This window comes from Pistacia vera, unplaced genomic scaffold, assembly GCF_008641045.1.
Source record: "Pistacia vera cultivar Batoury unplaced genomic scaffold, PisVer_v2 Contig1477, whole genome shotgun sequence".
In the NCBI taxonomy this organism is placed as follows: domain Eukaryota; kingdom Viridiplantae; phylum Streptophyta; class Magnoliopsida; order Sapindales; family Anacardiaceae; genus Pistacia; species Pistacia vera.
Window position 1 is genome coordinate 29,541 of NW_022195551.1, and position 14,798 is coordinate 44,338.

General features: G+C 36.7%; 1 non-coding gene across 1 annotated transcript; it reads left to right on the plus strand.

The window, feature by feature from the left end:
• Positions 1 to 541: 541 nt before the first annotated feature.
• Positions 542 to 648, plus strand: LOC116124094. Its single transcript, XR_004127160.1, has one exon. It is a non-coding gene; the product is annotated as a small nucleolar RNA R71 (small nucleolar RNA).
• The last annotated feature ends 14,150 nt before the right edge of the window (positions 649 to 14,798 follow it).

Genomic DNA, 14,798 nt, shown 5'->3' on the forward strand with positions numbered 1-14,798 from the left:
TCCCATGGTTGATGGTTCACCCCTACTTGATTATTTGGTACTGTTCTTTGATTCCATTGATTATTATGATTGCCCTAGGACAAGTTTAGATGATTTCTTCAACCAGGATTGTACATGTTGGAGAAAGGATTGTTCTGTTGTCTCTGATTCCCAGCCAAATAGTTGACTTGTTCTGATGATGAGGAAGCTGAAGCAAAATTGTTCCCCGCTTGGCATTCAATGCTCGCATGGTTACCTGCACAAAAATCACATGTTACTTGAGGTGTTTGAATTGAATTTACTTGCATACCTCCTAATTATTTCTGAAGTGCTGTTAGTTGGGCTAAAATGGTCGTGTAAGCATTGACTTCATGAATACCCATAGACTTCTTCGAATGAATTCTTTCATTGGGTCTCTGATAGTTGTTACTTGTTAGGACTCTAAGTAACTCATAAGCTTCTTCAGGTGATTTGCAATGCTCCTCCAGATGCTGCATTCACCACTGTTTGCACATTTATCAGCAACCCATTATAAAAGGTTTGGACTTGCGTCCAAATAGGCAAACCATGGTGTGGACACTTTCTCAGCAATTCCTTATATCTCTCCCATGCTTTATAAAGTGACTCGTTCTCTTCCTGAAAAAATGATGTGATATCGTTTCTCATCTTTGCTGATTTCGCTGGTGGGAAGTATTTAGTTAGGAACCTTTGTGCCAATTCATTCCAGATGGTGATTGTTCCTACTGGTAGTGCCATTAACCATCCCTTTACTTTATCTCTTAATGAAAATGGAAATAATCTTAACCTGATGGCATCATCTGACACTCCATTTGCCTTAAATGTATCGCATATCTCTAAGAAGTTAGCAATGTGTGAATTTGGATCTTCCTTTGCATCTCCCCCAAATTGTACCACCTGTTGGATCATTTGGATGATTATATTTCAAAATTGTTGGCTTACACCGATGGTCTAGTGATACTTGGATCATTACCATCAACTGAGGGTACTGAGAATTCCCTTAAAGTTCTGTTTTCAACCATTTCAATAACTATTGCTTCTCGTTCTCTTCTCTCTCTGATAAGTCCTCTTGCAGTTCTTTCTATCTCTGGATCAATGGGAACCATTGGATGATGTCTTGCTCTTCGCATAAACTACACAAGGCAAAAAGAGAGCGTGAGATCACGAGTGAATGAAAAGAAACACAAAATTAAACTAAAACTAATTAAAACAAAAATAAAACTTCAATCTAGTGAAAACTAGAAAACTTCAATATTAACACTAAATCAATCCCCGACAACGGCGCCAAAAACTTGATGCGTGATTTCGACAAACATGCAATGTGTAGCAAGTGCACTAGTCGCAAAAAGTAATAAAATGATGAGAAGAGTATCGTTCTGGTAGCGTGCCGAATGCTCCAAATTAAAAACCTTCCTAACCTAACTACTGAATTGTATATAGGGTAAACAAGGGTTGATCCCACAGGGAATGGTTCGATTAGTTTTTATGTTCTAAAACAATAAAAACAACAGAAACACAAATTAAACTCTAAACAGTAAACCTGACAATAGTAATGAAAGGGGGGTGTACTCAATGCAATCTAAAGTAAAACAAATCAATCGCTAATGGTAGAAAATATTCAATTAAAAACAATTAGTTCTCGGTTCAATATCCACCTAAACATGCATTGGACATAAAGTCACCGTAACACTGTTCTATCTCGTCATTATGGAACCACTGACCCTAGGAAACAACAAGCTTTGTTACCCGAATTCTCCCTTAGTTTGTCACTATTGAAACAAGCTCTTCGAGTAGATACTAACCCTTGAACAACCTAGAACAAGCTCTCTAAATTTAATTCAATGGCAGACTTAAGAATGAGAAGAATAGATCAATCTAAGCAACAATCACACAAGCTCGGATTATTTAACTTAGGTTATATTATTCAAGACAATATATTGAAAACTTGTCCATAATCAGCTATCATCATGCATCACTCGTTGAATAGAAAAAGGATGATTACGTATCACAATTCCTAATTCTAACAGGTAAATTCTGATTAAACAATTTAGCAGGTCAAAACTAAATCACTCAAACAAGAATCACAGACAATTAAATCAGAATAACATAAAAAATTCTAATAAAAACGAGATTGAGAACAACGTTACTGAAGTTAAGTTACAACAATAACATGAAATTAGGCTTCAAAATCCCCTTGAACTGAAGAAGGAAATTAGCCGCACATCTTGATGTAGAAAGCAAAAAAAAACTAAAAGAAAAAACTCTACTGCCCTCCTCCGTTTAACCTAACAACTCCTCCATAAATAACATGATTTTCTCCTAATTCTACCCCAGGAATCACGAAAACTCTTTCCTAGACGTTTCCTAAAAGATAGACTTCCAGATTTGACAAAATCTTATCAGATATGGATTCCAGAATTCGTCTCCAGCTTGCACCAGGATTCTTGCAATGTAAAAGATCTTTTGTAGGCTTGGTCACTTCACAAAAATTGTACTCCCAGATGTGTAGATGAATCTGGGATTTTGAATCACCGGCTTTCGATATCTGACGCTCCAGTTAGGCCCATTCGAAGATTCAATACTCAGCTAAGGAATTCTTCTGCGACTAGGATTCCAGGTCCGGTTTTGCAACAACTTCTGAGAACCCATATGAACTCGGATTTTCTCCCATAATTCCTTCCTGGAAAGCTTGATTCGTCTACTTTACTTCTTCTGAAGGACACTTTTGCAATTGAGAAATCTGACTCCATGAAAAACCTGAAAAATGAAGCACTGGTCAGAATAATGAAAAATCTAGAAAATCTGGAATTTCCTAATCTTTTCTCAATTATTTCCTAAAGTCTATCCAAATATGCCAAACTTACAAAATAAACTCTAATCATATCAACTAGGCATAAAACATAACAAAAACATAATATAGGAGGAATAAAAATATATAAATTACACTCTTATCACGTTCCCACGAGGATTGCATGTTAAGTACTAAATTTCCTAGTTTTGTAACTAGTTGAAGAGCACAAAGATTGTTGGATTTGCGGGAGACAATAAAAACAGTAATTAACACAAAATCAATAACGTAAATTAAAATCTAACTAACTAAGAAAATATCAACTACTTACGAAAATATCAGTTCAAGACAAAGAGGTTAGGGTTTTGACTTCACTAGGTTACTCTGATTCAATCTGCAGTTGCTATTGCCTTTAAACTCACATGCAAGGATTATAAATCAGACACCCTGTTCTTCAAAATATACCTTCTCAGGCTATACTCTCCAACTTATCCCTATTAAGCTTCCGCACCCAACAAAATGAAGGTTAACAGTTCCAAGTCTATTAAGCCAAGTGGAATCCTAAAGTGATTTCATAGATCTCCAAACCTATCTCTAGCGTTCATTCAATCTATGGTATTTACTCTAAGAGGCTAACACATGAATTACTTCTCAGTCTCATCATGCTCAACATTTAATTGAACCAAAGAAAACTCAACATTCAATTGCATTTAAGAACAAGAATAAACACGTAATCCAAGCAATAGAACTTAAAAACAACATCAATGATAGATTAAACCATTGTAATCCAAGTTAGGTCAAAACCCTAACCCTAAAGTGAGTTAGTTCATATTCAAATTAAAGAAAATCAGAATATATACTGTAAGTAAAGAGTTCAACATGCTAAAACAATAAGAAAAGAATGAAATCTTCCCTAATTGAAGACCCAATATGCTTCCAAACTCTAATTTCTTCCTTTTCTTCCCAAAAAATCCCGAACTCCTCTACAAAATGAGCTAAGGCTCTCATAAATAGTCGGCCAAAACCCTAAGATTCTAATCCAATACAATTAAAACGCAACATTTTACAAACAGAAAATTTGTAGTTTTCGCCGCGGCAAAGAATAATTTTCGATGTGGCATCGAGTTGGATTTTTGTTGAACCATCTAACCCAAGGCTAGCTTGTCATGGCAAAGAATTATCTTCGCCGCGGCGAGCTTTGCTAAAATTTTTTGAAATTACAAAACTGCCCTCCGCTTGCTTCTTCGCTTGAGTCTTTGATCTCTGCGATCCCCAATAGGAACAAGCTTGATAATGCTTTTGATCTGCATCGGAATTTCCCCGATTCCTGAATTTCTCTTGATTCCGGGTCCAGAAACTCAACTTCCCTTAGTTTTGCTCCAACTACATATTTTGGCCTGGAACGTAAAATATACGAATTTAAGTTTCAATTCAGGCACAAAACTTAATAAGAAGTATCTAAAATCCTACCAAAAAGTGTAGAAAATACAATATAATCCTAGGATTATTAGGCTGCAAGTTCGTCAGCCATGGCCTAGCGCTACTGTTCACGTTGGACAGCTTTAGTGTAACAAGGTGGCTCGTGACTGGTAGAGATCTAACAAACAAAAACCCTGTGGGTTGGGGAAAGACATTCATAACTGACATAATTGGAAGTTGGGTAAGGGGTACTTGAAGTGGCCTGTATGGTAGGATAGACATAATCAACAATCCAGATAGGAGGTCGAGTGGAGCGTGTAGACTGCCTTTGGGCAAGTTTAGGTAGCATAATGGTAGAGGCAGGTGATGATCTATTGTCAAATGTACAAGACTCTAGAGTGAGTGGAGCAATTGAGAGAGAGTTTGATGGATTGTCTAAAGTTATTGAATGCAAATGCATGTCAGTGACAGGATGCATAGTAAAGAAAGGTCATGTCGGAACTGAAGATGGATCATCCTCTAGAAAAGGTGTTGCAGATTTAGAACTAGTGTCCGAAGTAGTGGCGTCTCAAAAAATGGGAAACTGTCTTCATGGAATGTTACATCTCTAGAAACAAAAAACTTTTGCTCAATTGGATTATATAAACAGTATCATTTCTAGAGCATTAGATACCTCATAATTATGCACCGAATAGCTCGAGGGCCAAACTTGTCATGGGAATCAAGGACAGTGGAATAACATAAACACCCAAAGACTCTAAGATGACCGATGTCTGGTGTTTTTTCAAAGAGAAGCTCATATGGAGTCTTACCTTTTAGAACCCAAGATGGCATCCGATTGATCAAGTAAGTAGTTGTGACCACACATTCGCCCCAAAAAGAGACACTTATATTGGCTTGGTGTTTGAGAGCATGGGCGACTTCTAACAGATGCCTATGTTTTTGCTCAGCAATACCATTTAGTTGAGAGGTGTAGACACATGAGCTTTCATGGAGGATACCCAGGGATAGAAACAATGACGAACAATGGAAATTAAAGAAATATCACACATTGTTTGTTCTAATGCGTTGGAAAAACAAGTTGAACTAGGTTGTGACTAGGGGTGTAATCGAGTTCAGTCAAGTCAAGTATCTACCAAATCAAACTCGACTCGATCGCTACAGTACCGAGTTCGAGTTAGAGCTTGATTGAGCTTGAGAAATCAAGTTCGAACTCAAACTCGGTACTTGAAATTGTTAATCGAGTTCGAACTCAATTTCGAGCTCATCTAAAAAATTGAAAAAAACAGTAGTGCTTGATGACAAATTTCCCCATTTTGTTGTATATTTGCAACCCATCTCACATCAAAGTTCAAACAACCATTACATAATAAATAGAAATTTAAGAGTGATAATAAGTTCATCATCAAGTAGCATATCATGAAATAGAATAAGGCCATAAGTTGCTGCCTCTCAACGTCCAAGAATAAAACCACACATCCTAGCGGAAAACAAAACATTGGTGAATCAAAAGTTGATGATACCATATATCATAAGCTGCCAATCCACATCCTAATTATGTTCAGGTGAAGGGATAGAAAGTGTAATCTCCACCGGTTGTATCTCACTCTAAAATACGTATAGGAAAAAATTAAAAAAAGTTTATGTTAGAGTACAATAAAATACAATTCTAAATAAAGGAGCTAGAAAATATTTATAATTTTATTGAATTGAACTTACTTTGCTCCCTTTTTTTAATCCATTTCGATTGCGACACCAATCACCCCGACATAGTAGCACTTGGACTATTTTCGGAGACAATGAAGCTTGATAGGTGTCAATAACTCCACTCTGGGCACTAAAAGTAGACTCCAAAGCCATTGTGGTGATAAGAATGGCTAATATGTCACGGGCCATCTTAGATAACATATGAAACACTAAACTGTTCGTTTTGCACCAATCTAAAGCACTAAAAGAATCATGATCCCCTTGAAACTTGTAACATGATTCATCCAGATAACAATCCAAATTAGAATTTTCAAAGGCAAACGTTTCATTTCCATCTGTTAGTAAACGGTCCCGTATACGCAGCGGAAACAAAAACAAATAATTCGGGGATTGTTTACATGAGCCAAGATCAAGGGTATAATTTTACAATTTATATTAAAGCAAGAATCTACAGAAATTAATAATCTGTGTTTAGAAACCATACGCATGTTTGGAGGCTCCACCACGATTGTCTTTGAACGTTTTGCTATCGATCCAAGTGTAGGATCAAACCCATGTAGTCTACACGAAGACAATCTCAAAAGAACCAAAGAGGGATTTGCTAAATCCTCTTTGGCTTCAAGATTAAGAAGAAAAGAAAAATCAATGAAATTGATTTTAGGCAAAAGTGTTTCTGCCGTGGGAGAAGAAAAATGGGGCTGCTGTGTGTTTTGGTTTTACAAAGAAAAATCAACTAATGAAAAAAAAATCACACCCATTTTTTTTACATTTAATTTTTCTTTTATAGTAAAACATTAATGCCCTATTCCCATATGAAATAGGTTTGGGCTCCAACCCAAACACCCCATGTTTCCAAACACTCCCAATTTGATATTTTATTAATTTCATGATTATCTCAATTAAACTCAATTAATATATATATATATATATTAACATTTAACAATAATGATGATTTAATTAAATAGATGCGAACACATATTTAAACATAATTTCACTTATTTAATTTTTCTAATAAATTAAATAAAGGCTACGACCTCAGCAAATTTAATTGCACTGTGAAATCACCAAAATATCCTTTCGCCTAAAAAGACGAAAATGTCATTCTTTCTTCTTGGATCTTAAATTATCTTCTATGTGTGTGACCCATAGGCTCCTCATCATATCGGCAGTGTATAGTATCGCGATTAACACCAATTAATCGTCTCACTAATACACAGACCAAGATTGGCCCTTAGCAAGGCATCATGGCCACCCGATAGATTCGGATTCAGCCAAGTAGCTACCTGTCAACGATATGGTTACCGTGCAATTCAATCCTTTCATCATACGTTATCTCGATGAGATGAGGCATAGAAATAGTGTCAACCTTCGATTACTCTCGATATTATTTATTCAATTTCTGGACCAATGACCCGTATTATAAACTGGATAGAGCAACAACTCAATCCCACTGTGGCCACAGTTTTAGTGTCATTGCCATATACTGAATTGCGCCGTGAGATAACTTTCTCCCATACCCGAGAATGATGAATCCTCTATTAATCCACCATAGTCTTGATACACTCCTTGATGCAGCCAATCACCACCATATTGACAGCTCTGAAAAGAACTACGTTAGGCTAGTGTCAAACTACACCAATCGGTGCACAAGGCGCTCCGGTGATCTCAAGTCTAAGGATCACATGCACCACCATTCGTTAAAGGATTTGTTCCATAGACACTGGGGTTACCATCCATATGGAATCCTTTGGTGGGTCAGTCCAGTAAACTTGCTGCGGTGTAATTACCTACAGCAAGCACCCATGTGTTGCACCAGGTTGTCACCAAACAACCTTGACAAGTGAGATCAGTCACTACCTTTCGACAGGGTCGTTCAACACTATGATAGCCTTACCGTATTATCTGTGCCCTTACTTCAGAATAATACTGGGGCTATGGACGTTTCTAGAATGACCACCATATATGCTCATAGGGTTCTCACTATCAAGATTTGAAACACTTGATACCCTCATCACGGTTTTACCATTCTAAGGACATATATCAGTACATATTGCAATAATAATGATTTACGCGATATAGTATAAAATGCATTTTATTGATTAATGAAAATTATTACAAAGATTCAATTCCACAATAATTGATTGGCTCTAGGGCACCTACTCCAACAATCTACATAACTCAATAATATTGACCAACCAGAAGAGCTAGAAGCCTTAGACAACTCACTACTAACCTCTTCATCGACAACACTACTGTTATTGGTTAAAGATTGCCTATCAACCACATATTCCCCATACAACTCATACAACGCCTCTCGAACTTTTGCAACATTGAACCATGATTCTAACTCACCAAATATCTTGGGGAAAGCACCTTCAATCACTCTCACTTTGCAGCTAGGGTCTAAGACAGTAGCAATAGCCATCAACAAATTACACTATCCCTAATACTTATCAAACTTGCCTTTAATCTTCCTCACCATGTTCTGAACAAACTCATTTTCATCATTTGCATGTTTATCCAACAATATTTCACCCTACAAACCTTGGCCAGAAATTTATTTGATGTTGGATAAGCACTCCCGGAAATTATATTAGTGGCAACACTAAAAACTTGAAGAACCTCACATACTTTCTTTACTTTGTCCCAGTCTTCTGTTGGGGGACAAGAATGATAATGCGGATCTCTCTCAACGTAATGGGAAAACACCAATCTAAGCTTCAGTGCAGTTGTTAGCACCTCATAAGTTGAGTTCCACCTCGTTTTACAATCCAGGATTAGCTTCCGATACGGCAATTGCATGTGATGCACAATCTCTGAAAATATGGTAAGTCTGCTCTCCAATTGATTGATGTATGACACACTATCACGGACGTCATGAATGATGTGCCTAATCTGAGTAAGATCATCCTACACCATTATATTTAGTATGTGAGCACAACATCGAACATGAAACAATTTACCTACAATCAAGAAATGAAAAAACAAGTAATGAAATATTAGCTATACAATATAGTGAAAATTGATTTTATTCAACAAATGACGTAAAAATTTATGCTAAAAAAAATTACCTCTACAAGGGAGCTTCCTAGATACTGAAAAATTATCCTTCATAACTATTAGGAAACGATCATACATAGCAGCGGAAAACAAAAATTATTTACATCATAGATCTTTCCTTAGAACCAATATCAGGGCACAAATTTACAGTTTATACATAATATTAGAATCTGCAGATTTTCAGTTTAGAGTTTAAGAAATCATACGCATGTTTGGAGGCTCCTCCAACTTGTCTCTGAACATATTTCGCTACCGACCCAAGAGTATGATAAAACCAATGTAGTCCACACGAAGATAACCCCAAGGAACTAAAGAGGGATTTGCCAGATCCTCTTTAGCCTTAAGAACCAAGAAGAAATCAAGCAAACTTTGATTTCAATCAAAAATGCAAACTGGCGTGAGAGAGAAGAAGGGGCTGGAGTTTTTTTTTTTTTTTTGTAAATGAAATAATGTAATGAATAATTTATTATTTCACAAAGTGTTGCACTTATATAGTGCACACTATACCCTATTCCATCATGGAATGGACTTGGACACCAACCAAACAACTCCTATGTCCAAACAGCCCCATTTAGATATTTTAATTTTAATTATCATTATCTCAATTAAATTCAATTAATATATCTAAAATATATTAATATTTAACAATAATGATAATTTAATTAAATATATGCGAACACATATTTAAACATAATTTCACTTATTTAATTTTATTAACAAATTAAATAAAGTCTACGACCTCAGCAAATTTAATTGCACTATGAAATTACCAAAATACCCTTTTGCCTAAAAAGACGAAAACGCCCTTCTTACTTCCAAGTTCTTAAATTATCTTCTATGTGTGTGACCCATAGGCTCCTCATCATACCGGTAGTGTATAGTATCGCGATTAACACTAATTAATCGTCTCACTAATACACAGACCAAGATTGGCCCTTAGCAAGGCATCATGGCCACCCGATAAATTTGGATTCAGCAAATTAGCTACTTGTCAACAATATGGTTACCGTACAATCCGATCATTTCATCATCTGTTATCTCAATGAGACCGAGGCATAGAAATAGTGTCAACCTCGGTTACTCTCGATATATATGTATTCAGTTATTGGACCAATGACCTGAATAATAATATGGATAGAGCAACAACTCAATCCCACTGTGGCCATAATTGTAGTGTTATTGCCATGTACTGAATTGCGCCTTGAGATAACTTCTCCCATACCCGGGAGTGATGAATCATCTGTCTATCCATTATAATCTTGATGCAGCCAATCATGACCGTATTGACAGCTCTGAATAGAACTGCGTTAGGCTAGTGTCAAACTACACCAATCGGTGCACAAGGCACTCCAGTGATCTCAAGTCTAAGGATCACATGCACCACCATTCGTTAGAGGATTTGTTCCATAGACACTAGGGTTACCATCCATATGGAATCCTCTGGTGGGTCAGTCCAGTGAACTTGCCTATGACAAGCACCTATGTGTTGTACTAGGTTGTCACCAAACAACCTTGACAAGTGAGATCAGTCACTGCCTTTCGACAAGATTGTTCAACATTATGATAGTCTTACCGTATTATCTGTGCCCCTACTTCAAAATAATACTAGGGCTACGGACGTTTCTAGAATGGCCACCATATGTGCTCATAAGGTTCTCACTATCAAGATTTGAAACACTTGATACCCTCGTCACGGTTTTACCATTCTAAGGACATATATCAATACATACAATGATGATTTACGTGATATAGAATAAAATGTCTTTTTATTGATCAATGAACATTATTACAAATAGTCAATTCTATAATAATTGATTGGCTCTAGGGCACCTACTCTAACACCCTAATTGTCAGATCATTACTTGAGGCGTTATCAACTAAGATTGTGAAGACCTTGTTTTCAATTCCCCATTCCCTCAAACACTTAAACATACAATCAGCAATCTGAATCCTGCCGAGTGGAGGAGGTATATGAACAAAGCTGAGCACACGCTTGTTCAACCTCCAATTAGTATTTATCCAATGCCCTGTCACAACCATGTATTCAATCTTTTGATTGCCCAAATTCCACAAATCAGTCGTCAAACTAATTTTATCAACAAACCTCAACAGATTCTTCAACTTTTTTCTTCGTTTCATGCACCTTCACACAATCACTTCTACTAGTAACGCGCGATATCTTTTCCCAAGATGGCGCCGCATACTTGAGCACATTGTTTAAATGCTCCTCCTCCACAATGGTAAATGGGTGCTTATGCATAAGCACCCAATAAGCAATAAGTTCCCTCATAACTGTCATATCAAACTTACCACCTATTAGAGCAGACATCTCACTTTCCCTAGCACTGGAATCTGAGGGCAAAAAGTTAATTTGTTGTTGTTGCCTCTGGGAAACAATTCGCAAAGCACACACTTTCAAATGTCTCGAAAGGCCAGTAGTGCTTTGGGATGCATTAATGGTAAGTCTAGTCTTACAATAGTTGCATTTTGCCTTTTTCGTACTGTTGGGTAGAACCACCTCTGTAAAATCTGACCAGACTGCATATGTCTTGCCTCTTTTCTTTCTATGGATTGGATTACCTTCATCTTCATTGTTCGGGGGGCTACTAGCAATAGCGTCAATTTCACTTACATTCGTATTAACTGTGGGAGTGGGACAGGTACCAGTTGAATCCATACCTATAATTGAAGAATTAAAACACTATTAAATACGGTATGCTAATTGACAATTAGGAACACAAGCACCCTCCCTTTTTTTATAAATTTGAACTAAGAAAACAACAACTTAACCAAAATTATTGCCATTATTACCCACTAATCTTCCAAAACAAAACCCCATCACTATAGAAAGAAGACAATGCTATCAACAACTTTGCGTTTGGTCTCTATTCTTAAGTTTTTGCAATTTGTATTTCTTTAACAATAATGTCACCATCTTATTACCCTAATTAACTCTTTAATTATGCTTTTATTATTTTAATCCTTTTTTTTTTTAATTTATTTAATTATTTATTTATGTGGCCATCATAGCCTCTCCACAGCTTTCAGTGATGTATCTACGACAGTGACAATGTGACATCACTAGCCTTCAAGTTTAACTTATTAACTATATCTTAATTAGACATGACGTGGGCTAAAAAGTTTACAAAAATGACTTTGCTTTTTAAATTTCTAGTAAAGAAACAGGATACTTGAAATTAATCTAATAAAATGACATGTTTCATTTTTAAGTAAAACTTCTCAACATCTACATGTTTCATTTCTCAACAACCTAACTATCTCCTCTCATGCAAACACCATTTCCAAAACACAAATGACAAATCACCACCAATATTTTTCAATTTACCTCAGCCGAATTGTAAATATAACAGCTTCTCAATGTACCCAACACTTCTCAATGCATCATGCTTAAATCAGAAATTCTAGCAACTAATCACACCAAACACTTCTCAATGCATTCAACTGAAACAATCATTTAGCTGAAACAATCATTTACACATAAACCCCAATACCCCATTGATGCATCTGTTTATACATAACCCAGAAACCCATAAACTACACTGATAAAAATTCCAAAACCCAGAAACCCTACTGATTAAAATTCCAAAACCCAGAAACCTCATTAATAACATCCCAAGACCAACAAAATTTGACTGAAAGTGGACTCTAGTTTCACTTAGGGGTTTTAGTTTCACAATACCTGAGAGTCTAAGAGGCAGAGAGGAGATGAAGCAAGATGGTGACCGACGATAGCAAAAGAGAGGGAAGAAAATGGCGATAGAAAAGGAGAGGGAAGAAAACAGCGAAGATGATTTGTGAAGAAGAAGAGAAAGAGATAAAATGATTTAGGGATTTTTGTATACAATCTTGCTTTACATTATTTCAACAGGGGTGGATTTGCAACTTTTAAATTACATATACATTTATGACCCCTAATACTTTAAAAAATATCAATTTAACCCCTGAGCTTGGAAATACTCGCGAACATATCAAGTCGAGTACCATTGTGATCGAACTCGACTCGATTAACTAATCGAACTACTCGAACTCAAACTTTAATGTCGAGTCGAGTTCGAGCCTATATCGAGTTAAGTTCGAGTAGCTCGCGAGCTACTCAACTCCATTTTTACCCTTAGTTGTGACCATGGATAGGAAGTTCCAAATATGTGTGAATGTTTGGGTTTTTGAGCTCATGAGGTATACCTAGGTTCCTTGTGAAAAGTCATCAACTATTATTAGAAAAATTCTAGAACCATCATGGTTGGGTGTATGGTATGGTCCCCATATATCAAGATGAATGTGGGCAAAAGGTAGTGTAGTGTGGGTGGTACTATTTGGAAAGGTTGTGCGAGATTGTTTAGCAAGAGGACAAATTGGACACTTAGGTTGTGGAACAAACGCACTATAACCCAATCTTTGATGAAGAATAAGAGAATTTTTATTAATACTTGTATTATAATCAGAAATTTTATTTTTGGTAATACAAGATAAATTTGGAAAAGTTGTGACAAAATCACCCATCCAGTAGTAAAGACCATTTTGAAACTTACCCAAGTCCATCACTTTCCCAGTCAAAGAGTCCTGAAATTCAGACATGTTAAGAAGGAATTTTAAGATGCAATTATTATCATGACAGATTTTGGAGACAGAGATAAGGTTAAATCGGAAATTCGGGACAACCAAAACATTCTTAAGAATGGAGTATGGTATGAGCTGAACAGTTCCTATGTGTGTGGCTAGTGTTACATTTCCGTTAGGTAGGCGAACAAAAGTAGAGAATTGTGTGGATATGTGGGAAAAGTATTTGGGGTTGCAAATAATATGGTCACTAGCCCCTGAATCAATAGTCTAGATATCATCTTTAATTAAATTTAAACAAAAGTGGCATCTGCATAGGATTTCGTGTTTGCATGGGGAATATTATTTCTGGATGAGCTGTTGGTATTGTTTTGAACTAATCATGGGTACAGAAACAATGTTTCCTGGATTAGCATTTGTGGCAATCCGATTAACAGCTGAATTTCCAAATTTCTTATTGGATGGTCAGCCATGAATCCTCCAACAATTTTCCTGGTTGTGATTCCTCCGCTTACAGTGGTCACAATATAATTTACCTCTTTTTGATGATCCAAAACCATTGGCCTGATAGGACCTATTAGATGTGGTTGAGTATGAGCTATTGGATGCATTAATGTGAGATGTGGGATTTGGACGATTTGGACCATTGGATTGAAAGAGCTGATATGGGCTGTTGATTACATTTGAGCCCCCATATAAATTAAAACCCTTTTCTTCTTAAAGCCCTAGCCACACAAAGCCACCCCTTCCATTTCCATTTTACGAAACCAGTTCTGTCTTCACTACCCCATCACTGTGAACTTCTCCCCTTCCATTTTTCTTTGCACCATCAGAGTCTCCATGGGCGATGGCAAACTCAGCAGGGTCAGTAGATCGGGATTGCTCTTTGGTGGTCTGGCTCTTACTTTCTTCTTGCACCTCCAATTGGTAATTGTTTCTCAAAGACGAAGTTGGCGTGGTTGCCAACATCTAGGTACAAAATGGGAGGAAGGCTTCAGTCAGACCCATGAGAAAGTGAATGAGCAAATCCTAGTCTTTGGCTCTCTAAATCTGCTAAAGCGTCGCTGGCGGCCCTTCAAATGGCTCTGCTACTACATCAAGTTCATTCCAAATGACATACAATCTTTTAAAATAAGTGGTGATATTGAGTTTACCTTGTTTGATTTCATCAAATTTTTGCCGGAGGGTGAAAATCTTGGCGAAATCAAGCTAGCCATACATTTCTTGAATATTTGCCCACATTTCGTGG